The sequence below is a fragment of the Cuculus canorus genome, chromosome 4 (genome assembly GCF_017976375.1).
Source record: "Cuculus canorus isolate bCucCan1 chromosome 4, bCucCan1.pri, whole genome shotgun sequence".
Lineage (NCBI taxonomy): Eukaryota > Metazoa > Chordata > Aves > Cuculiformes > Cuculidae > Cuculus > Cuculus canorus.
In genome coordinates this window covers 72,059,001-72,084,897 of record NC_071404.1, presented here as the reverse complement: position 1 = coordinate 72,084,897, position 25,897 = coordinate 72,059,001, and the positions used below count along the sequence as shown (strand labels likewise).

Here is a 25,897-nt window from a genome sequence, read left to right as displayed (position 1 = left end):
GTTTTTCTCTGAGAATCCTTTACCACTTTAAAATGCTCTTGAAACTGTAAAACTGGCTGTAGACGGATGAAGATACAGAGTTCAATAGCATGGTAACTTAAAAGTTGGGGTTTTTTTTTCACCCTCTTGCTCTCAGTATTTGCCCAATGCAAAAGTATTGTCTTTTTCTTTCTTTCTTTTTTTTTTTTTTTTAATGTTTACAACTCATATCAGCCTTCCAGTCAGGAAAATAAAACATTTTGACAACTTCTTTATTCTTTATTTTGACTTACCTCATCCTTATTTGGTGTAGTAGTGCCAATGACTATTCCTGAAGTTATACTACAGCTGCAGGATATGACTCTTTGTATGAATAATGCCTAGATCTCATGAAATGGGATTAATTGTATTAGAAAAGGGTAAGTATGCATATCACAACAGATTTATCTGCAGGCTATTTTACGCTTTATAAAAGCAAGAGGTAGGAATGGATACAAAATTTCAAGCCTGACTTTGGCAACTGAATCAGTAAACTAAAATTTAGGATGTAAATGTTTATTCTGGCTCCTTAATATATTGCCAGTAATGCTCTTCAGTTTATGGATTAACAGATTATTGTTAGATTACTAGAGACTTGACCTTCGGCTGATATAATATGGCATATTATTGCCTTTCTTGGCAATTTGTTGTTACTCCATAAGCCACTGGACTTCTCTTTGGTCACAATGGTTTACCAAGCAAATAATGTTTTCCTCTTTCAGTCTTTGACAGTTACAAACAAAACGATGTCATATGGAGTGGTGCACACGAGATTACGGTGCTGCTTTGAAAAATAAATATATATATGCCTATTCGAAATACAGTTCCAAGGATTCCTTAGGGTGCAAATGTTTATGTCTTACCTTAGCATGTAGCTTCTCTTAAAATATTTCGGTTTTGGGGGAAGATCACTTCATTACATTAAGCACGAAAGTTATACAAAAACTTTCAAGTCAGGAATCTTTCACAGAAAAAAAAGCTGTTCAAATTTGAAAATCATAAAGGCATTTCTTGAATTGTAGCCATTTTAATTTTTTTGAAGTCTGAAAGGGAATGCATTTATTTTCCCATATCTTACTTTTCAGTAAAGGAAGGGAAGGAAGAAGAAAAAAGATGAACACAAGAAATGTTCTTTTTTTTTTCCAAAACTTCTAAAAAAAAAGTATGAATTTTGGACAACTATATCCAAACATTTCCAGTAGATTTCTTAAACGATATTTTTGTCCTCACATCTAAATTGCAAGTGATATAATACCTCATATAACCTAGAATTCTAAAAGAAGGATTTTCTAAAGACATTGATTTTCTGCAGTTCGTCTTTAATTACAGCTCAAAGTGAGGGGTACCAATTTCTTATTCCTTCCCACCTTTCATGGGAAGAGGGACTGAATATCTTCTAGTTATACTCAGCAAGATAACTGAGTAATTAAAGCAGAATTGGGCCACCTGCATACAAACACTGAGATTAAAAACCAAAACAAAATAAAACTATACACATTTGGCTGCCATCAAGCACTGAAAATGTCTAAAATCACCACTCACAGCCATGTTTGTAAAATCTTGACAACTGCCCCTTATCCACTAGATATACAATAGACAGTCAAAAGATATTTTTCATAGTATAAGGACAGGATATAATCACCCACAAATAGAATTTCTTGCTGATGCTGCTAAACCACAAGTGTTATACCGTGGCCTGGGAAGGTAATGTCTCAGCTCACAGCTTCAAGGCTCAGGATAAAAAGGAGAGAGAGCTAGGTTGAAGGATGCAAAGGGCTATATCTAGGTATTTTTGTGATGATTTACTCTGTTGTGGTAAACCACTGAGAAAAGAAAAGTATACACTGGGGTGGGGAAGAGCTGGCATCAACTCAAAGCCTATTTTTGCACCCTATCTAAAACCAGCTGGATGCTGAATTCAAAAACAGGCTTCAGGACAAGAACAGAGTATAACCTTCCCATGCTCAAATGGATGCCACAACCACCAGGTTGCAGAGATATGTTCCCTGTTCAATGCACTTTCTCGCAGATGCGAACCTTTCTATGCTTAGTAAAAAATAGGGAGCAATGGAGAGTCCAGTCCTTGAAAATTAAATAAATACATAAAATCATGTTTGACAGAACTCTAACTTTTTACAGTGTTCTAGGTGTCTGAACCTTAATGGAAAGATTCAGGGTTTTGATAAGTCAATTGAGGTATTTTCACGTAGTTCAGGCACCAAACAAGAAATTGCAGGGATATATGCTTAATTATACAGCATCCCGCCGACTGGAAGGAGTGATACAGCCCTCAAGTCCTGTCACGCTTTCTGTAGAGCACACTCTCGGGCCTCTGCTCTGGCTGATTACTACACCAAAAGCTCTCCCTGCAGTGACACCCCGTGCACCAAGCACCTCCTTACACAGCTCCAAGTCCTTTGTCAGCATTAGCTATTAATTAATGTTCTGGGAAATCTCAGCCAGTTGTTTTGGCTGGTGAATAAGTGAAGTGGGCTTATGAATACCAAGCCATCTTTGCTTTCTCTTCAGCCGCTAACTCTGCCGTTCATCCGGGAAAGAAATAATTAAGGCTTTCTGTGCCGTGCAGTAAAATCCAAGCTATTTTCTTTACCTTCTTTAAAAGAAATGCCACATTAGATTTCCCCACAGTTTGTTAGAACCGCATTGTCACATCATAGGCAAAATTTCTTAGTTTCTCTACTACTAGCGTGTTTACCTAGTTGCCCACGAGAACCAACTCTCTCTTACATCCACTGGGACTTCTGATAATTTCAGTGAAGCCTGTGCTTTTGTAGGATTATGGTTTAGTGATTAAAATTTTTTCTAGTTGGTGTTGTTGCATTAATTTAATCAAGTCAGGAATTTAACAGAACAAGCAGTTACTATCCAGCTCCTTTAGCTGATTTCTTTGTTTTACTCTAAGCAATATTCACCTCCCCGATTTTGATTTTACTTCCCAGAAATAAATTAAAAGAAAGTCATTCAACATTTCCTGATGGTCTTGCAAATAATGGGCATCTTTTCATTAAAAGAGAGCTTCTTATTTTAATTATACTTTAAGTGTTTCTCTCCCCCTCAATCCCATTCTGATTTTTAGGTGGAGATTTTATTGCTTCTTTTTTCCACAAATTAAAGGAAGTTCTTTAGCACTACAATCGGCTTCATGTACTATGGAAAGTGGCTTGGAATACTGCCAATTTGATACTTCATTATAAAAGAAAAAAGACTTGTGCAAATACTTACTCCTCATGAAATCTGCAAATTAAACCCACATCAACCTTATAATACTAAATCCTATTTATTTTTCAATGTAACTTGTTTAAGCTGAATACAGGCTGCATCTTGGCACTATTTTTCTATTTTTTTTCATTTCAACACATATGTCACAATTAATCACACACAGCTATAAAATGGTCAAAGACAGATTACTGAACGATTTAAACAGTGGCTTTTTATACTGAGACAAATCAAACTTCCTTGTAAAACACTACATTCAGTGAAGAATTGCGCGGGACAAACTGTAGCAGTCAATAAACTATAATGAAATTAAAATCCACTGGAAATGGACCGCTCTCTTTTTGATCTTACTTTTTTTAACCTTTCTAACTACCATGTCCAGTATTATGTGTACACTACCGTGGATTAGATAGGACTCTGCCTGCTCCTCACATAACAGCATCATTAGACATTTTTCAGCCTAGAAAAGTAGTTATATGTAATTTATTGTTTTTCAAAGATGTACCTTCTTTTTTTTTCCCCTCTTGTTAAAATCAATATGAGGTGAAATCAAATTTGTAATGGTGTTCTTCAAAGAAAACGTGCCATTACACTAACTTTGCCCACCAAGGAGGCTCGCTGTCCCACAAAGATCTTCCTAATTAACTCCCTTTTAGGCTGCCAATTACAGCATGTCTATTTCCTGAAAGTAATTGATCAGAGCACAAAATCATCATTAAGCACTATAAGAGCTCTTCAAATTTGCATGGGAAATGCCCGCCAGCTGCGAGGCTCAGGTAATTGCACTATTATCTCCCCAAAGTAGGCAAATTAAAGCTTTATTTTCCAGTTAAATCCATACTATGCTTTTTTTTTTTTTTTATAAATGGGTGTATTCAGTCACACATGCAGCAATGTCTCTGTAGTGCTCTCTCTGGCAATTCACTGAAGTACAAAAATTGAGGTAGAGACTTATTACTAGAAATAATACTGTACAAATCATTTTGTAAAAGTAAATACGTATACAATATCTTTGATTATCTTCCCCAATACTCAGTACTCATCATATGATAATCTATTTTCACTTTTCACTGTTATCAAAACAAATTTCTTACAAAGATGTAGGTATTGCAAATAGACCACTCCATACATTACATTTGTTTTTTGTCAAAATAGAAGTTCTTTTTTTCTTCATCTCGCGTGTATTCTAATAATTAGTGTATGTTCAAAGATATTACTTCAAAGTTTTACTTGCTTGCCACTGATCTAAATCACTATTTGTATTTATTTTCGAAAGCTGCTTACAAGTTTTTAATCCTCAGAAATCCTCTTGACAGCAGTGATGTGATGAAGACAACCATAAGGATCTCTGTTTTCACAAAGCAATTATTTACTCAACTTGAGGAAGGATTTATTTTATTCTGTTTAAGAAGAAAGAAAATAGGAACCAAAGCGATCAGTATATCATGGCCCAGTGGGCTAGTGTTGTTTACATAGCTTAATAAAATTCAAATCCATAATGTATCTCTTTTTTCTTTTACCCTGAGGTAACTCGGTTCCACTGAGGCTGGAGGAATCATCCTTGATGTGCAGCACTGTCACAACAGTGCTGCTGGAACCCTGCGTTATGTCTGAGATTTATTAGCAATACAATTTTATTCCTTAATCTCTTCAAACACTTCGCATTCATTAACATAACTTCACATTCATTTGTTTTCTACTCAAATAACTCTCTGCAAGAAAGTTTAAAAAGCACCAGTGGTCACATTTTCAGCAAGTAGGAATGAAAGCAGAGCTGCTGAACCATCAGGGAGCCACATCTACTTATACAACTGAAGATGTGCCTTCTTTGTGGCTGATCTCATTTTCCTGACACACAGTCTGTCATTTGAATTTTGAAAGCATCTCAAGCCTCATAAAAAGATAACATGCTTTTACTTAGCACATTCAAATTATGCTCAAGACCTAGCTTAATTACTACATTGCCTTTAGACAACTTTGCCACGTGGACATTTTTTGCAGATATTACAAAAAGCATTAGTTATCAGAAATCTATGTGGTTTTCTGTTTCCTAAATTAGATGGTTATTATCTGTGAGCATTTGACTCTGCAGCTTTAATTCATGCCCTGTTCGTTTCTTGCATTTGTTACTGTGATATTTCTTAACTATAAGTCCAATTCTATACTTGCCTTTGGAAAGATCACTGAACTAAGAATCTAATCTGGGTTTGGTTTATTTCCATTCTGTATACCCTTTCTTCTGCTGTTTAAATAAAGCTTATCGAAATCGGTGCTGGTTGATAACCAGTTCTTCAAACAATCAGCTCCCCTTTGACCAACCACAACTTCTAGAAAAAATCTTACCACTTTATAAATACAACTAAGGCTCATTTTACTGCTGAACAGCTGGTTTAGAATGTAGCTCCTTTACAGAGTGCATGGTGATTTATGTTATTTAACATTAAATAGTGGCCTTCTGTTTATTAAAGTACATGGACTAAAAATCTGAGTACAAAGAACTTATTTGATGTGCAAGAAAACTTGGAAATCATACATAAGGTAAAATATGCTTTTTTCTAGTTGAGAAGGCTGCAAATATGAATTGAAACTAACATTTACAAAGCTCTTCTCTTAGTACGTAATATTTGCAGTAAGCAGCAAGTTATAGAGTGAAAATACATAAACTTAAAAGTGCAGTTCAGGCATTTACTATAGGTCAGATATATAAAGAGAATGATCTAGACACTTTGCAAATTGCCTCATTCTCATAACCAGTAACAACAAGCGTGTTCCCACAAGTAATGCCACAGTTTCTGTCATTGCATTTGAACTTCTCTACACAGTAATTCCTTATTGATATCACATACTTATATAAAATACAGTCTTGCAAGTGAGATCTGCAGCTTTTCTTGACCACACCTCATGCTCTCACACAACATCAGTAAATACACATGGTGTGATTCCCACCTCAGGTGCACTGTGCTTTGAGTACAGCACTGTAAGTACTGTACTTACGGCAACTGTAAGTACAACTTAAAGTACTGTTATGATGGTACATCAGGGGAACTGCTGAAGCAAAGCATACGGATGCTTATAGCGCTGTAAGAACTGTGCCCATGAAACATAAATAAAAATTGTAATGTGGACGAAGAATAAATAAGGGGAGAAGCGGAAGACAGTACTCCAGCTAGCAGAGTTAGTGGGGTACTCGGAATGCAGCGCCCTATCTTATAAAGCACAACACTTCCCACCCTGTTTCCTGAATTCCTGTGGTGGGATAAGGCTTTGGGAGTAAACATGTCACGTTCAGCCAGACATCAACGATTACTTGGGTCAGGGACTCTTTGCAAACTCACCACAGCTCCCTCACTCAGTTTTCTCTGTAGGAATCTGGGCAGTTGTGAAGGATGCCATAAAAGATTGAGAGTGGTCTAATCCTTACCTGGGTCCAGGATGTGAGCCTACAGCCTTGGTCTCTGCGTGGCTTGTCATTAATGAACAAGAGACAATGAAGATGAAGAAAAGCAGTCTTGGTGCCACAGGGTAGACATAACTTCTTTGGAACAATGCACAAGGCTGTTACATCAAAAGTTATAGCACTGGCCCTGGTAGTGACATACCTAAATATCCAAGAGATAAAGAATGCATCATGTGAATAGATGAGAGTAATTTTGTTTTGCACCATTCATTCTAGTACACATGAGAAAGCATAGAAATTAGTCCCCCCACCTTTGGTTTTAAGGATGAGTTTATCTTTCAAACTGCTTCTAGGTCTAGACTTTCTTAGGGAAGGTTTGAAGAAAGGCAGGTTAGGAAGAGGAACCTCCAATGGCAGTTCATACCTTTTTAATTTTTCCTTAGTGAAGAAAATGCAGCCTCTAAAATGTGCTTGTCTCTTGCCTTCAAGAATAAACTTCATTAAATACCTTAAAATAACACAGTTTAGGGAATTAAAAATATGCAAAACGCACCTCGAACAAAAGCAATACCACAGCTTTCTGCTTGTAGGATAAGCTTCATCCAAATATAGACCTTAAATCCCATAAACAACCTAATGTTTAACGATTTAGTAAGGACTGCATTTCCTGGACAATGCTTTTTTCTTATGTTACAACTTCATACGACACCATTTCTTACATTGTGATATACAAACAACTACTAAACATAGTTTCCCAGCAGAATGTAAAGAATGCAGAGACACTTTGACATAAAATGTAAGGTTCCTTTTACCAACAGGCTATTCCATGGATGGAATCCAACTGCAATGCAACAATTCTACTCTACAGCTGGTCCACAGGGACATAGTTCTTTAAAAACCCCAGCAAAGCTTTTTATCTTGTATTCTAAAAACACACTAACTGCTTTCATAGATGGGAAAATAAAAGTACTCCCTTTAAATTCCAACCACAGTTTTGAAGGGTGCAAAAGAGCAAAATGGTGTCCCATTTAAAAAACACATATCTTTGAAGTCTGTGAAGAATTTCCTTCTTTTTAGAGATTTTAAGAACAGTACCAGCAGTCATCCCTTGTACAGCTACTTCTCTGAAGTAGCTCCAGTTCCAGTAGATATAACTTCCTCAGTATATCTCTGTCTGAAAAGTCTGATGAGACTGCCGCCAGAAAATCTCAGGAGCCAAGGGTCCAGATCCTCAAAGACAGATCAAAGGGAGTAAGACATCTTAATAGGAATTGGGCGCTTTGGAAGACCTGTGTTTAAATTGTTCATCATTTGTAGAAACCACTTCTTGTGAAAATGTCAGAAAAACTGTAAAGGAAAACCATCACACTGATTGGAAAACTGAGTATTTGGAGTCACCTTTTACTGCACTCGGTGCTCATGCTATGTAAAAACTTTTGTGGAGCGGGTTCAGTAACTTGCAGTGTTTTTAACGTGGATCCATTAATCAAATAAAGTTTTCAGGTTTAAATTCTTGTATATGAGTGCAAGGCTAAAATTTTTTCAACTTTGATAGCTGGTCACGGCATTAAGAAGGTAGAAGACAAGTGGAATTAATTCAACTCAGAAGTTAACGCTCCCTGTACATAAATATGCCTAGAGAGGAGAGAGGAACTCGGTTGCAGTTGTAGAAGAGGAAATTCTTTCCCAGCCCACCGCTAACTTATATTCTGCTTATATATACTGCATTGTTTCCTACAAACAAGGATGCATATCTATCCCACCATCATCTGGCATTTGAAGAGCGTGCTGGTGTTAGATGTCCACTGAAGTTTTGAATATAATTTTGGCACCTCCAGAAATGATAGCAATAGTGATTTTAAACGATTTAAATTCCACCATACTAGAGCAGAGAGTTCAAAAACCACAGCAGACAGTTGAAAGAGAGGGCTGAACTGGTGGTGGGCACGTTGCATGCCATGTTTTCTTCAGAGGTTATTGCAGAGGCGTGTAGAAAATGCTACTATAGTGTCTCCCACAGTCTCAAGGGAACAAACCTCCCCAGGAACACCTGCAAGAGACCAAACAAGTACAGCAGAAGCCTCTAAACCTCTTCCGACTCCCATCCTTTCTGGGAGGGCTAAAAAGACAACTCCTTTTAATTTTCAAGTTAATTTCAGGGAAAGGATTGTGAAAAGCTTTCCCATCTGCCTTGTGTATTTTAACTTTTACTTAAAATTGTAAAGGACTTATGGCCAAACTCCACACTTGTTTACAGTATATTCCCATGCTTACTCAGTTATAACTAAACCATATTTTTCTGCCACAGTATTCTGTTTACTTGACTCACTTGGCTCCCTTTACAGTAACACATCCAAACATTTGTGGATGGTAGCTGTTGTCTCCTAATCTTTAGTGACAGCTTAGCTCAATCTCTGGTGTTTTCCAGGCTCAAATAGAAGACAGAAAATAAAATGACTTTTTTTTTTTTTCTCATTCTCATTGGTATGTTTCTGCATTTTTTTTTTTACCAAAGGCTTTTTTCAACAGAATTTTTCTGTTTTCCACTTTCAATGAATGAGTTCTCAAACTTTGAATTTTAATTGCTTTTCCCTGTGGCCTGAGATGTTTCTCACCATGTACATACGCTTAGGTAAAAACTTTCTAGTGATAAAGACTTTAAAGAAATTCTTAATGTATTTGATACCTGTTGTAGTAAAATTGCTGTAAAAAGAAGGAAGTAACTTTTTTCCCCTCCGTTGCGCTTCACCTCCTTCACTTTCCATTTTAGAAAGGAAAGACAGCTAGAGATGAGGGAGCAACACTGGGAGAAAAACATGAAGAACACTCTCAGAAGATGGTCTGCGAGACAGACTCCCAGTAGTTTTGAACAGCCCTGGTCACTTGTACTCATACAACCAAGAAGAAAGGAAGAATTTATCAAGCCGACACTATCCTCCTTGCTCTGAGTGCAGAGACCTATCAATTTCTGTCTCTTGGCTAGTCCTTGTAATAAATATAGGCTTGGTGTGTAATGAAAACCAGCTGAGTGTTTCTCAAGGTACAGATGCTTTCTTTTTCTTCTGATTCCAGCTAAGATTGTTCTTACTCTTCGTAATCTTTCACAGCTGCCAAAAATCCATCTTATCGTTGCATGAGGTGAAGTTTCCATTAACAGCTATTATGGTAGCAGAGGTCAAGCGTCCAGTGTCAAACGAGCTGCTAAAGAAAGCTGTGCTAGAAAATGCTGTACTAGGGAGAAAACCTCAACTAAGGTGTGTTTTATTATTAATTTGAATAGTTTTAGTGTGCAGATACGGCTGGGCTCCGCTGCTGACAGGCTGGTTTTCTGGTCCCGGAAAAAGAGAGGGAAACTTGGGTTGTGGAGGAAGTGGGAATATACATTCACTTGGCTGGTTGAAGAGGAATTTTAGTAGTTTTGATGCTGCTCAGCTTTCAGTATGTCAGCCAACCAGATCGACTGCCCTTTTCAGGTTGGAGGGTTCTAACAAAGGAAGTTCTGGCTGTAAACACTGCTTGCAATTCCAACACTCACATCACTGCAGATGATGTTCCTGACTCCCAGTGACTGCAGAGGAAAAAAATAAAAGCAATAATAACAATAGTCGTTATGTTCCAATCACTCAATGAACGCTGCCCAGGGAAGTGGTGGAGTCACCATCCGTGGAGGTGTTCAAAATAACATATACACGTGGCACTTTGGGATATGTTTTACTAGGCATGGTGGTATCGAGCCAAAGGTTGGAACCGATCACCTTAGAGGTCTTTTCCAACCTTAATGACTCTAAGATTCTACGATCTTTATGGAGCCCCATAAACCCAACTCTTGTTCTGTACATTCTACGAAGAAGAAACTCTGTAATAATATAGGAGCAGAAGATCCAATATTCAGAGCTTTTTCTATCTTCCTCCCACAGTGGGTACTGTGCTGCAAGCAGAGATGGACATTTCAGCGAAAGAGAAAATCTCTGAAGAAGTCTGCACTCATTCCTTAGTTAGCACAGCCATATACTGTCTTCATTAGTGCTAAAATTTCAGGAAAGGCATGAAGTTATAGGTCTGTTTCAAAAGGATGTTGATTAAAAAATCCACTCTCTTTTAGACGGGTTAATGAAAATGTTTTTTTCATTTGTCTCAACTACTCAAACCCTTGTTTTATAGAACGTGTGGTTGACCTATAGACACCAAAGTGGTTTCGTTTCTCTTTTTTTTTGCCTAAGTGGGAGAAAAATTATTTACCTGTCAGGATTTCTGGTGGAAATCTGGTCTCTTTCAAAGTATACTGATAATAAGAATACCAGATTAACGAGCATCTCTGTTGAATTAATGGAAACAAGGCATGAAAGTGAAAATGTACAGTACTGATCACAAGTAAGGAAAAGAAGATATACTCCACTACTTAGAATTACACTTTGACTAACTGTGAGAGATCATTAAGTACATTTCTCAAGATGTTTTTTACATTAAAACCAGTCTTCTATAACATCTGTTCTGCTCCTTAATGCTGGGATCCTTTTTAAATGTAAGACTGAGATTACACAAGGATAAAACATCAACACTTCTACTGTCCTCTCAAAGTTGCAAGCAAAAAACCAGTTTGTATGCCTACACCTCTGACAAAATCATTTTCAAGGCTCCTGTAATTTAGCACATCTCTATCTTCCAAGTAAAAAATGGAAAGCCACACCCAGCCTGAAGGCAGAACAATATGGGACAAGGATGTTTTTTAACAGAGTTGGCTGAAGAAGACTGCCACGGCCTTTGCCAGCCAGTCACAACTTCTTTTAGTGCTGGAGATCTTATAAATTGCCCTTTACATCCCAAGAGGATAAAGTGCACTTGGCTGAGTTGCACTTTGTCCTCACCCTGTCACTCTCAGCCTCAGTTTCTTCTTCATAAAGAATGGAAGATTTTATCACTATGCTTGCAGAGAATGATGTAGGAAATAGCATCCAAAGTGGACAAGGCCCCTGAGAAACTGTCTTACAAAACACTGATGGATAGTATCAAACATCAATAATACAATTATGATGAATTTGAGACAGCAACTGAAATAAAAACAGCAGGGAAAACCAAACTAAAAATATTTCCACCATCAAGATGTAATTGTAGGCATTAGTGCCACAGGAAGTTCTGGAAATAAAAACTGAAAGTTATACAAGATACAGGAACACAAAAAAAATATAAAGTTGAAATTAGCATCAAAAATGCTTAGCTTTTATCAGAGTCATACCTGATGTAGCTTATGATTCTTCTGCTTACTTAGAATAATACATTTCTTCGTGGACTAGCACCATACATCAGCAGCTGTAATGACAGACTTTGGATCTGACTTAGTGTCAGACTTGCAATTCCAACACTCACATCACTGCAGATGATGTTCCTGACTCCCAGTGACTGCAGAGGAATAAAATAAAAGTAATAATAACAATAGTCCTTATGTTCCAATCACTCAATGAATGCTGCCCAGGGAAGTGGTGGAGTCACCACCACTAGTTTCTCTCTTCCCCACAGTGTGAATCCATCACATTCATATGCACCAGAGCAGAAATAACAGTATTTCCAGTTAAAACTGTTACACAAATCAAGTTCTGCTTTGTTGGTTACTATTATGTCAGGAAATATTTTTTTTATAAAATTAAGATGTTTCTTTCCACGTTCCTTAGCCAAACTTTTGAGTTAATTAAAAATTAACATCATGAAATCTGTTGGAAAAAAAATTTAATTGAAAAAACATTAAAGCAATTGTGGTACAGATGCCTTACTACCATCCTATCCTCTCTAGATTAGGGTTTTTGACCAAGCAGCCTCTTTTTTGATGCCTTACAATCCCTTCTTTTGCTGAACCACCTGGAGCATCATGAGGGGTGGCTGGGCTTTGGCCCACAGTGGCTGTAGGAAACATCCAATGTAGTTTTCACTAGTCATCATAACCACACTTCCAGACAGATTCATTGGGCTATCTTTGGTTTTCTTTCCATAAATAATTGAATATCCAAGTAAAACAAGAAATGCACAGGTTTATATTAAATAAAACAGCTCTGATATACAATTTTCAACCTGTCCTACTCATCATATACACTTAGTATTTCCATGTGTGCTGAGGAGATGATAGTGTACTTGGGTTAATCATATGTACACTGAAATACATAACTGTATCTTGAGCATCTGCAGGGTAGTTCTGACAGGCTTGGCAAACAACCTAGGAGCTGTACCAGACCTTGTTTCCAAGTTTAGTAACTGGAAAATAAAAGCATCTGATGAACCAGGGCAGTAGAACAAAACAGTATGTACTGACAGGGGCTGAGCTGGTTTTATTCTTTATGTAAGTAGAAGGTTGCACGGCTTATTTTTCTGTCAGTTAGCCAGAAGTTCATAGGTAGCAGAGCTAAGTCAATCCAGAGGTTACTGGAAGGGAATTTCACTTACAGCGCAGCGCGTCCTCTCAGCACAATGCTGGCTCCTTCTAACATCTACTTTCTTCTCCCATCCACCTCCTCTATGCTTTTCATTATTATTGCCGTATCCAATAAGGTAGCAACATATGTGTTATTTTTTCCCAGTCCAGCAACAGTAAGTGTTAAGTAGAGGATAGTTCCAAAATGCAACGTGTATATCATATTTTGTGACTAACACAATCTCCCAATCAGAACATTTTGATCTTCAAGTTATAGCTAGGGACTTTTTCAGGAAATGATCTTTTTACATGCTCTCATAAACTCTCAGAATATCTGGTTTTGTTTCACTCTCTCTGCTAAAGAACACCACTAGTTTCTCTTTGGTTTTCCAGTGTATGTTTATTGAGCTGATAAAGACTGCAAGATGTATTGAAAGAAACACTTGGTTTATTTTATTTTATTTTGGCAGTGATAAGAGAGTGGAATCCATTTTAAAACCAGGAGAAAAAATAATTGGCACATCCTAGTTATATTTTATACATATACATACATAAATGCATGCACATACAGATATGGGGGTTTTAATTTCTTTTTTTTATGGGTACCTTCCTGACTTGCAGCCAAGCCATGTAAATGCTAGCCAGACTGTGCATTTAGTTGTATCAGCATATAATGATACACAGATTTTCTTCCCTTCTGTGCTGCAGTATAAAAGGAAGCTTTCATAGAAACAGAAGAGCTCAAGGTACGGGAAACAAAAACCTAACTTCCATTGTACAACAGAGATAGATGAAAACACATGCACATCTCAATGATATACTAAAACATAGCTTCACGCTCTCTGTGTATTTTATAGAATATCTGCTTGAACTAGTAAATACCTTAAGGAATATCTAGCAGCAAGCAGAAGCCTTGCTTAAGTGCAGTGGTTACATTAAAATCAGCCTACACTAGTTAATTTTCTCTTTTAGGTACAGACTACAAAACAGAAGCTGCAGTTGAAAACTCAGAAAAATCTGCTGAACTTTCAGCCCTCTGTGTCTCTGTTTCTCTTTTCATACACACAAGCACCCACACACCTCCATACACCCCTACCTCCTCCAGGAAATGAAGAAAATTGTTTAAAGAAACAGATATTACTCTATTGTCATTACAGTAAACATTCAGTGGGGTATGAAAAAATACACTTCATGCCATTTAGGCTTTAAATTTATGTTAAAGAACAAAAAAGACTGCAAGTTCTTTATCCACTACGTTGAGTTGAAGGTAAGGTCATGGCTTGCCAGCAGGCTATGACTGAGTCTAATTAAATATTTTACACCACCATTAAAACACAGGAAACATTAATCTACAGATTAATACTATAAAAAGAAAACTTTTACACAATCTTTACTTCCAATTAAAAGAAGCTTAGAAATTATTGACCCTTAGAATACCACAATGCCACTACGGAATAAAAGCTCGAGGTGGATGTTTGCCATACTCTGCTAACTGCCTAATTCTTTACCTAGTCACACCACTCTTGCCATAGTGTAAAGGTAATTATCTGAGTTACATTCACTCACAGCACATATACTGATCTAGTCTTTTGCCTACACCATCACAGATCTTGAATTAGAGAATTGGTTATGCGTATTTACTACATTTTGTCTGTGTGGAATATATTTCACATACTTTTCAGAGAAATGGTGGGTGAATTCTCTATAAATTCCTATGTTTTAGGCTAGTCCAGAGCACAGCATATACTGTTATTTATCCATTATCTGTTTTTATCAACCACTGTGGTCCATCTTGAAGCAGTTGCCTTTCCGTGTGAAGGCGTCTCGACACTAGCTCCATCCGCTTATAAGACCAAGTAATGTTTTGGACTGGGTTTTGGAGTAGGGGGAAAGTGGCAAAGAGGGCTTTATGGATAGACACAGATTTCCATGCTCTCTCTGTTTATCAGAAGTATACAATTTGCTGTCGGTTGTGTCTTGAACATCCACTTCTCTCACTGAATCCCTCCGTTTATTCTCTTTCCTTTCTGTAAGGAGCTGTGTTTAAGTTTAAACCTTTTTAAAATGGTTTTATAGCCGCTGAGATTATCAAGGCTTGATTGAGAAGGTATAGCTTGTTACATACATTTTGTCTTACACTTTACAAATCTATACACATACAGAGAGCACATTCAGCGTTTTTGTTAGTATGTCAATAAATTAGAGGACTTCTTTCAATTTTTAGGGCATTTGCTTCCTATTGGTACCTATATATGAAAGTGTACAGAAGAAGAAACAGAATACTTATATGTAACACTATCTCAGTCTGTACATTTAAAAAATTAGCACACAGCATCAACAGTAGTTTATTATCATTAACTCTACTTTTCTTTTTTTTTTTTTTTGATAAAAAAAATCTGTCATCCAGACCTCAATGTTACACAAGCATTTAGTTAAACAAGGTCAGACTGTTGCTGGAATCAAGTTAGAAATATTTACAGTAAAACTCACCTGGCTTCAGCTATTGTTCCAAAGCTGAAATTCAGCCCAGTCTTGAAAGTTCACAAAGGTTCATTAGCTTTTTTAAGCAAAATCGAGGCTCATTTTGAAGTAAACTTTGGCTGATATTTAGTTCTGGATAAAGGGCACGCTATGACAGTGATGTGATTAAAATATCTTGAACACAAAACTTCTGTTCACTCTCGTGGAAGAGAAACATCATTTTGGTTACCCATTCAACATTCATAAAAGCAGTTGTTCACTTTCAGAGGGAGATTTACTGCTTATACTCACAAATATCATGCAGCTAAAGGATTTAAGCAGTCAGCTAAGAAGAAAACAGATAACATGGGCAAGTGAAAGCATCACTTGTAATTTCGGGAGTTAAAATGTCCCCTCGACTGGGAAGACCAGAGTGTATTCTACCTTAACATGAGACAAAAAGGCAAAACAGCATCCTGTAAATCCTAACAGATTTAAAAACTTATTCCACATCATTATCATCGCTTATGGATTTATACATTAATTGTTTCTTATTATCCATTAACCCAATGACCCAGATTTTACTGCAGCTCAGATCCAAACAAAAATCTTTCTAACCATCTGGGAATGGAAGACCCTTAATGAAGTTTAAGGATACACTGTAAACCTGGTTTGTCCTACTATGCCAGATTGCATGTTACTAATCCTCGGAGAGTTACAGCTAGTTTGTTAAGATTAAACAAGGGAGAAATGAAAAAATATTACCTCTTCTGAGGCTTCAAATCACTTTTCAGTCTGCTGCGATGACCCTGACCACCTTCAAGGTTTCCTGGAGAAAAAAAAAGGAAAAGAAATTAATAAATAAGGATTCATAAAGATGGCTGCAACTCTAAACAGCATCCACTGCTCGCTCTTTTCACCCCTTAGTACATTGTGAAGATAGAATGACTCATTACATGAAAATATAATAAAATGCATATGTTTCTTTTATATATGGAAAAGGCATGTAATTAGTGTTAGTATAAAATAAGAAAAAAAAATGAAGACTGGATGAATGCATGCTTGCTGTAAAAATCAGCACTTCTTTCCTTTAGGAAAGGCTGATTTTAAAAATACTAGTAAAACCAGCAGATAGAATAATTTCATTTAAGCTAAAAATAGTATACATTCAGAGAAAGTTAAACTTGAGTCTCATTTTGTAGGAAGTGTTAACTGTACATTTAGGGGGATTCACCTTTCCCTTGGCCGCCTGGGACAGTGCATCCAGCCAGACAGCTTGCCTCGCGTCACAGCAGTGCACTTTTTCATCCCTCCTCTAGCATCTTCGCCAAGGAATCAAACACATACCTTTACTGCTTAACAAATCATTATCTTTTCTTTTACTACTTAAGAAAAGCAGACCAAAAGTCTCATTTGAGTACTGAACTTTCTGATTGTCCACATAATTTTTAGTTCACTGCCCGGCTTCACATTGGACTCTTACAGGCAGCTCTCTTCAAGACAAAACTGGAATAGATGATTTTAATCCTAAAGCAGTGCGGACTCAGGGAGTCGCTGCTCTGTAGCTCTGGGACTAGAAACTCTTCCCTGGTTTGTGCTTAATAAGTACAACTGAATGGATTTATCCAAGTCACAGTAATGTTTTCAGGATATAAGAAAGGCTTTTAGGAAACAGCCTTGCTCTTTGACCTTTTGGAGATGTTAGAAAACTTGATGCAAGTTTAATTTTATACAACTTCACAGTTGACTGAATCCCCTTTCCATACATATTATTTTTCTATACTGCCTCTCTCATGACACATCAAGAAAATTTCACAAAATTCCAAATTTGATAGTGGATACTGTTTGATAAACTGTAAAAATTACTTGCTTTCTGTTCAAGGAATAGATCTCCTCTATCTACAAGCATCATTTTTTGTTTGTCCTATTCAGCTATACACAATTTTTTCCCTTAAACAAAGTATTTTTCTTTCTTTCAGTTCACTCGGGGAACTCCTTCCTGATGGTTCACCACAGAGCAACTGTAGCATTTTTAAAGCTTAATTAAGGTGCAATTGAAGAATACATAACTTGGACTCCTGTTACGGCACTTTGCAGATATAGTTGCAACATATGTAAAAAAAAAGCCCATCACTCAGACAGGACGAGGAAAAAAGATAACCTGAATCGTCCAAGACAAAAAAAAAAGCCAAACTAAATGACAAAAGCAATGTCCTCTCCTTCCCTCCTCTTCCAAGACAAGATAATACAAACCAGCAGTATCAGGTTTGCGTGGCAAAGTTTTGGTAGCAGAGGGGTTACAGGAGTAGCTTCTATGAGAAGCTGCAAGAATCTTCCCATGTCCCATAGAGTCAATGAAACTGCTCCAAGAAGGAACCATTGGTGGCCACGGCCAAACCCACCAGAAACAGTGGTAACACTTCTGTGATAACATATTTAAGAAGGTGAAAAAAAAGCTTTGGAAGGCAACAAAAGCAGCTGGGGATAAGAGTGAGAATACGTGAGTAAAACAACTCTGCAGACACCAAGTTCAGCGAAGAAAGAGGGGAGGAGGTGCTCTGGTGCTGGAGCAGATTCCCCTGCAGCCTCTGGTGAAGACCATGGTGAGGTAGGCTGTCTCACTGCAATCGATGGAGGTTCAGGGTGGGGCAGATATCCACTTGCAGCCCATGGAGGACCCATGCCAGAACAGCAGATGCCCAGAAGAGGTTGTCCACCTGTAGGAAGCCTGCACTGGAACAGGCTTCTGGCACAACCTGTGAACCCATGAAGATGAAGCCCATGGAAGGTACCCCATGCTGGAGGGAGCGAAGCGGGTGAGAGGTCCTACCCCTGAGGACGAAGGACTGGCATAAATAATGTGTGATGAACTGACTGCAACCTCCATCTCCCATCCCCTTATGCCACTGGGGGGAACAGGTAGAGAATCTGGGAGTGAAGTTGAGCCCGTGAAGAAGGGAGTGGTGGGGAAAGGCGTTTTAGGTTTCTGGTTTTATTTTCTCAGTATCCTACTCTGATTTTCACCAGTAATAAATTAAATTTTTTTCCCCCAAGACGAGTCCATTTTACCTGTGACAGTAACCGGTGAGCGAACTCCCTGTCCTTATCCCAACCCATGAGCCTTTCAGTATATAGTCTATACCCTGCCCTGATGAGGATGGAACATAATAGAGTGGCTTGGTAAGCACGTGGCATCTACTCAAGGTTAAACCACCACACCAAGAGAACAAAAAAATTACAGGGTTAAGCATATGGAGGAAGGGCAAGGGGAAAGGAAATGGCAAAGAGAGAAAGGGAGAAGGAGGGAAGCAGATGGGCCTTGTCGAGAGGTTGTAAAAAACTTCTTAAAACATCCATACTACTTGATAAAGCAAAATTAAATCCAGCTCAAAACTATAAATCTTACATATTTTTACCAGGTAACCCTTTGAAATACAATTATATTGTAATTCATGACTATGCAGAATAAATAGTAGTAGGTAGTCAAATACATATTTATATTTTAAAGTATTGTTGAAAAATCACCGAGTGAAGAAGGAATATAAACTCAGAATGTGTTCAGACACGTTTGCTTAAGTGAAAAAAAAAAGAAAAAACAGTAGAATTGCTACTGTTGCTCAATATTATATCTGAGCAGCTGGGTCTGAATTATTTATGTGCTGTGTTATTAAAAGTAAATCAAATAAACACATGGGAACACCAGTCATTCCATTTGCTTTCATTAAATCCCCCTCAGGTTATTTCTTTTATATATCAGCAATTGGACCAAGCAGACTGCAGGTCTGTTCAAGTATCACACTAGTATTTTAGCATGTACAATAAGAAGTGATAGAGATGAAGATTTTTTTTTTGCCACTCTCATAAAGTGTTTTTCAAGTGTTTATCTATATAATTATGACAAATTGCTTTAATTAATACTGAAGAATCCCTCTGATGTGAAGTTCCTAAAATTACAGTATCTCAGTGTCTTGAACATTTGCAGGACATATTTCTGAGATGTTATGAAATATATTCATATACACAGAACTTAAAATACATTTTCAGAGCTGCAATCGTGTTATCTTACTATATTTTCTGCTTCCAAGTTTCACAGTGATTATATTCCAAAATTAGTTATCTCACTGAGACACAATATCTGAGAATGACTTTAATATAATACAAGCTACACAAATATAAAATATATCTTAAATCAAAAATACTTACAGGCACTGTCTTAGGCTTTTTCCCAATATGATTTCTTTGCAGAATATTGCAAACCCTACATAAATTCCATTCATTTTTTAAGGATATCTTTTGGGTTATGTTCTCTGTTGTGCAAACTGTCCCACATACAAAAAAGAACTTCATTATATTTTACTTTATTCTATTCCCAGTTACACTGCTCAGGATTCACAAAAGCTCAGTGCTCTCATTCAAACTGTGAAAGAACAGACTTTAGAGGACTACGCCTTTTGGGGACTGCACTTCTTTCAGGTTCATCTAGGATGAAATAAATAGTCTTGGCCCATATTTTTTCTCAAGGAGGATTACAAAGAAATTGTCCATATGTAGGATCTAAGCCAGAGAAACAATTTATCTCATATAGTTTGTTACCAGACAGCCAGTATGGGAACTTTATCATATTTGCTGAAGGTTTAGAGGAAGAAAACATTGTTTTTACATATAAGCATGGACCTTGATCTACTAATTAACCCGTTCCCATGACTGTCGTATACACATGCAAATGTATTACTGGTTTAAATCACTAAATATTTGTTATGTTCTGTAAAACTAGCACAGTTTCAGAGTTGGGGATGTATCTGTGAAACTGGAGATCCTTTGAAGAAGTCTACCTGTCACTTCTGAAGAGACATCTCATACTGCTTTTCATTATAACCCATTATCATATAGGACTTGAAAAATTGTGGAATTAAAAATAAGTTCTTTGGACATTATATTCCTACTTGTATTGGCAGTTCTCTTTTAATTCACAGCTAACGAGCAAACTCCAAAACAGGTTATAAAGTTGCATAGAGTTACATCTGAGGCTTAAAATAGCCAAGAATTTATGCTATTTCTTATTATTTATGAATAAAACCACAAATTTTACATAAAAGAATATTAGCACTCAGTACCTTCTTTCCACATAAAACGTTGGCTTTCTTAAAAAACCCTAAACCCCACAAATATCCTGAGATAATTTTCTTTCCAGAGAACCTTTCTTGGTACCATGTAAGGTAGGTTGGTTGGTTTGCATTTCCATGGATTGATGTCTTATCTAGACTACAAACTATAAGTTTCTGTGAACCTTCATGACATATCACCATTCTTCTCTGAAGGCGAAAATATGACAGATTAAAATGGCAGTACGTGTATGCCAGTACATGTAGCACAGACAATCCTCACATAACTTGCAGCCAAACCAGTAATTTCAGTCAAAATTCTTCAGTATCTAAATTGCCCCTAGATCAAAACACAATATAGAAACAATATTTCATTTCCCTGTAAAAATATACTTATTTTTAAATAGCTTTCCCTTTCCTATTAAACAGTGCAGCACTGCCATAAAATGAAATATTTACATTGAGTCTTCCGTACTGAGTAGCAGGGAAAGCGAAGGCAATCAAAGATGATATTTTTCTTTTATTCTTATTTTGTTTCAGCTGAGGGATAATCTGCAGATATCATCTATATATAAACCTCGCAATTAAATTAATACAATTTACAATTTAAGACCTCCTCTAAGCTTGAAATTAAAAATTTTAACACCGTAAACAGACTTATCATGTTGTGCTGGTAAACAACAAATAATCATTTCCTAGTGCTACACTTCAGTTCAGGTGCCAGCATTCCAAAAAACTGGTATTTTTACAAAAACTAAAGGTTGTCGTCAGGCACCACAAATGGTATGTGGAAATATCCATAAATCTTTGGATCTTTTAAACAAAAAGGTAAGATTCTTTTTTCCCTCTGTAGCACTAAGTATGTGCTTCCTCTCCACCTCCTAATCAGAAAAGATATGCTCTGAATAACTTATTTGCAGGTGAGCAAAGTAAATGAACTATAATGTAAGGTTTCATCTTTCAACAGGAAATGTCTTCCTGGTGTAAGATTTACTTTCAGAGCAGTCCCGAGTTTGATAGCTGCCCTTATGCTACAGCAAAACTGAAGTACAGCAAAAAGTACTACGCATTATATGCAAAACTGTAAGAAAAGCATTGCCCATTTTCCACTGGAACAATGAGCAGTAAAGTATAAGCATTGCAGGCTGTTGCCATGAAGAAGAGGAGGTGGTGGGACAGGTAGATGTTCTCTGATGCCACCTTATTAACTTACAGAACTTTATAAGGTCTTCTGTTCCTGAGCGCAAGCAAAATCAAAAGACAAAAGAGAATTTTCTTGCTCACCTTTCCAAATCTCCTTTAGCCAAAATGCTCTCCCAACGGCTGTTTCCTTGGGGACACATTCTCTGTGTTAGACTAAGTTGTGTCTGCCATCCCCTTACTAACTCCTATGCTAGATTCTTTCATCTTTTCCTCATCTCTCCCACAGGCATGCAAACAATCAAAAAACGGTGTCTGGGAGAACTATTGTTGCATTTAATTGCCCTGCGTGAGCCTTTCCCATGTGCTGTGAGGAGTTTGTGTGTTTTGGGTGGCAGCTACTACAGTTTTATTAATACAACAGTATTTCATTTCCTTTAAGGCCCTAAAATTAGCCATCTGCTACATCCCTCAGGTTTTTGGAGAACAGTTTGGGTTATAGATGGTTTGGATTTATTTATTTTTATTACACTTAAATAATCTTTATTATATTTGGTTTAATAATACATTTTAAAGCATTAATGAACAATAAGAAGAGAGTATTCCACAGAAAATAGGACTATATTAGGCAACCATAACACCTAGGAAGCAACAACAGATGAATATGCATCACTTCCTAACAGGAAAAAAAATTAACTGGAAGGGAATGTAGTTATCTGAAAAATTCAGATAGTTAACCAATAAAAAACAAGAACTTTTTCTGGGTCACTAAGTTGAATTGCAAATTACTGAGGATTTGCAACTTTATTCATTGATTTAGTGTGTTTTCATGCTAACAAACTTAACAGCATAAAAGGTGAGGCTCCCAATTCACCATTCATCTCCAAAGCACAAGTACAACTGGTGTTTCTATGGGCAGGTAAAACAGTAAATAAAACCCAACACGCACCTGACCATCTTGCTGCCTACCAGGTTATGTTTATGCCAAAACACCTGATTTATGCATGCAGATTGGATATCTGTATAAGTAAACAACAAAACCATTTCAACTTACTGGGTTTTCGGCCATTTCAGTAGACCCGCACCACAGGTGTATTTTAAAAGGTATGGCATTGCCACTGCTTGGAATGGAACCTAATATTTCAACATGCTGCTCTGAAAAGTATACCTGTAAAACTACACCTTAGGACTTTCATGGGGCAATGTTCTTCATTTCGTTTGAGCCCTGAAAGCAACCAGTAGTCTCAACTTTATACGTATATCTCTAAGTTGCAACAGCAACAATATAATTAGATAATTTTGACACAAAAAAAAAAGAGTTAGCTGATTTGGAGGTACCTCCGCATTAAGGATGGTGGTCTTGTAGAAGCTTAGGCAGATCACCAGCTCATTTCAAGCTTGCTGCTGAATTTATATTGAGTGTTAATGACTTCCAGCTAATTTTAAATTGGAGTTAGGAGCTTACAGCAGAAACTGACCCTTGCTATCCCAAAGGAAAGGTGGGAGTGAAACGATTATTTGGGGCTATTTGTTAGGTCTGAAAACCCATTAATGGATCAATAAATCAAACTGAAGGAAGCTGATTTTGAAAGTAGGTGTTTGGATTCTAGTACTAAGTAGGTGTTTCATGTCAGGCAACAGTGTGGGTTACTATAGACTGAATGAAGTCAGCTGAATTGTATCCTGTAAATCCCCAAAGCAGTGTGACATTCGTTCTAACTTTACTGCCACCATCCCTTCCTGTAAGCATCTGTAAAAAACCCTTCTATGCAAAACGTGTCAACATAACATACGTGTAATATTTGGTATATTTTAATGCAATACACCAGTAACACATAAATGTACGAGTCTTTACATAGATAGAATAGTCCACTGCTGTCAGGAAACATCAAAGACAGCTTAGTACTCATATTTAGGATATTTTCTTGTTTAAGATAGATAAATACATCACCAAACTGCCATTGAAGACAACTGTTGGACAGGGCAAAAGGAAGACAAGACCACTTAGAAAAATTAATAGAAAGTGAAGCCCAAAACCTCATCTTTCCTGACGGGTGCATAGCTTAGCAGAAGGGCAGTAAAGAGACAACGGCTTTTTCCAAGTCACATACAGCTCACCAGCAGATGTACGCAAAACTACCACAGGAAATGCTGGAAAAGCCACACACAAGATTGCATCACTCAATCAATCAATCAACCAACCAACCAACCAACCAACCATCTTCATTTAAAACAGTAACAGCTAATATGCTATCAGGAGATCTGTCCTGGAGTCTTTGTACATGTTTTGCAAAATTATTGAAGTATGACAGACTGTTTTTTTATAAAAGTGGTATAAGTAGTAGAACAAAATAGAATTACTCACAGACAACATATAATAATTTATGCAAATTTGAAAGGCACTATGTACTATGCTTTGCTGTAGTATACTGCAACGCTCAGGGAGTTCCCTCAGCAGAATGATTGACTCAATAAAATCACATTTTTTCAAACTCTCACTTCATTACATGCTTATGCATTGTGGTGAGAAGTGTCAGAGCCTGTTGGATTCAGCGTTAAATAAATAAAAACAGGACAAGTAGGCAGCATACAAACTTAGTTTTCACATCACAGATCTCTTAAAACAGAGTACATATGTATGTCCTCTTGCCCCAGGAAAACTTTGTAACAAAGCAGTCTGGCAGATGACCCATGAGGTAAAGCCAATTCCTAAACCATGTCACCCACACTAGCATTACAGTACCTTCCTCCATAAGACTTTGTCTCTGTTCATCCCAGACAATAAACTTCTAAGCTAAATCACAAGAACCATCCTTACCTATCATTTTCCATATTCCAGTTCATGACAGTCATTTTCTAATAACGCATTTAGTATAACCTCAGCGGAAGGAAATCGGCACTTCCAGAGAATCAGGATGCACTATCTCAGAAATCTTAGTGAATGTTCAGAAAATATTAAATTAGGAAGGACTGACAGTATCTTAGGACAGAGTAAAAATTCGGTATAAACTTAGACCATTTCAGAAGTGTGTTAGGACCAAAGTCAGGCGCAAAATATTTAGCTTAGATCAGAAAAACTGCATGCACAAAACCAGAATGAAGAATGGTTAAGCAGCAATTGCTAAAAGGAGATTTTAAGGAGCACCATGGATCAAAAGCTGAATATAAACTAAAGTTTTCCTCTGTGGAAAGAGGCAAGCATCACATCAGGATGTATTTTATGATATTGTTTGTGAAAGACTGAAGAAGCAGCCTTTCCTGTCACTATGCCAGGAAGCATCCTGACCTTGCCCTGAAAACACCAAACTGGGAAGGTTCACCATTTAGAAAAAGTCTGGAAAAGGGTTACGAAAAAAAGAAAGGGTAAAGAATCAAGGGAAAGGGGACAAGGAGACAGGGGAGGGGTGAGGGAGAAAGGAAAGGCTGAAACTGATGCTACTTAATCAAGACAAGACAGGACAAAATTGACAGTGGCATTCAAATGAATGAAGTAAACTGGAAAGGGAACAACTATTAAATTATTTAGAGTTCTGACAGTAAACAGACATAAAACTATGGGCTTAAACTTCAACAGCAAAGATAAGTTATGCACCAGGGGAAAGCTCACTGAGTTATCTAGTGGGCCCAGCGAAAGCGTGGACCTTCCCTCGCTAGACAAATGTGTTAAGAGATGCAAGCATACTTAACTCTCCCGCTGGGTCAGGATACATCTCAGGAGGCACTTACAGCCTTAAATTCAATTATCCTGTAATTCTACAAAACTATGGCCATCGTAATGTTATTCATCTTTTTAGAGACTATGCAGCTGCCATAGAAGTAAAGTAGAAGGAGAAGAGGGGTGATGAGTTTTTTAGTAAGTCTCTTGTGACTGATCCAATAGAAAGTCCCTGCTAGGGTGCTAGGTGCTTATTAGGGAAAGCTCCAGAGGAACGCAACTTTAATATTCACCATTTTGTCTTCTTTTTTATCCTCACTACTATTGTTTAGATTCCGTTTTGTTTGTATTAATCTTAGTGCATCACATCCTCCACAGCAGTTTTCAAATACATCCCCTTAGAATAGTCCATGAGATCCCCATATGATAAAGAAGTGCCAGAAATCTTTTGCTTCTCCTTTTTCTTTTTTTTTTTTTTTTTAAATGAACAT

General features: G+C 37.2%; 1 long non-coding RNA gene across 1 annotated transcript; it reads right to left on the bottom strand.

Moving 5' to 3' along the window:
• Window positions 1–6,688: 6,688 nt before the first annotated feature.
• On the bottom strand, window positions 6,689–12,032 carry LOC128852152 (uncharacterized). The gene is made up of 4 exons (XR_008449810.1): window positions 11,886–12,032; window positions 9,339–10,220; window positions 6,964–8,702; window positions 6,689–6,854 (listed from the first exon to the last, which is right to left on the bottom strand). It is a non-coding gene; the product is annotated as an uncharacterized LOC128852152 (long non-coding RNA).
• Window positions 12,033–25,897: the final 13,865 nt, after the last annotated feature.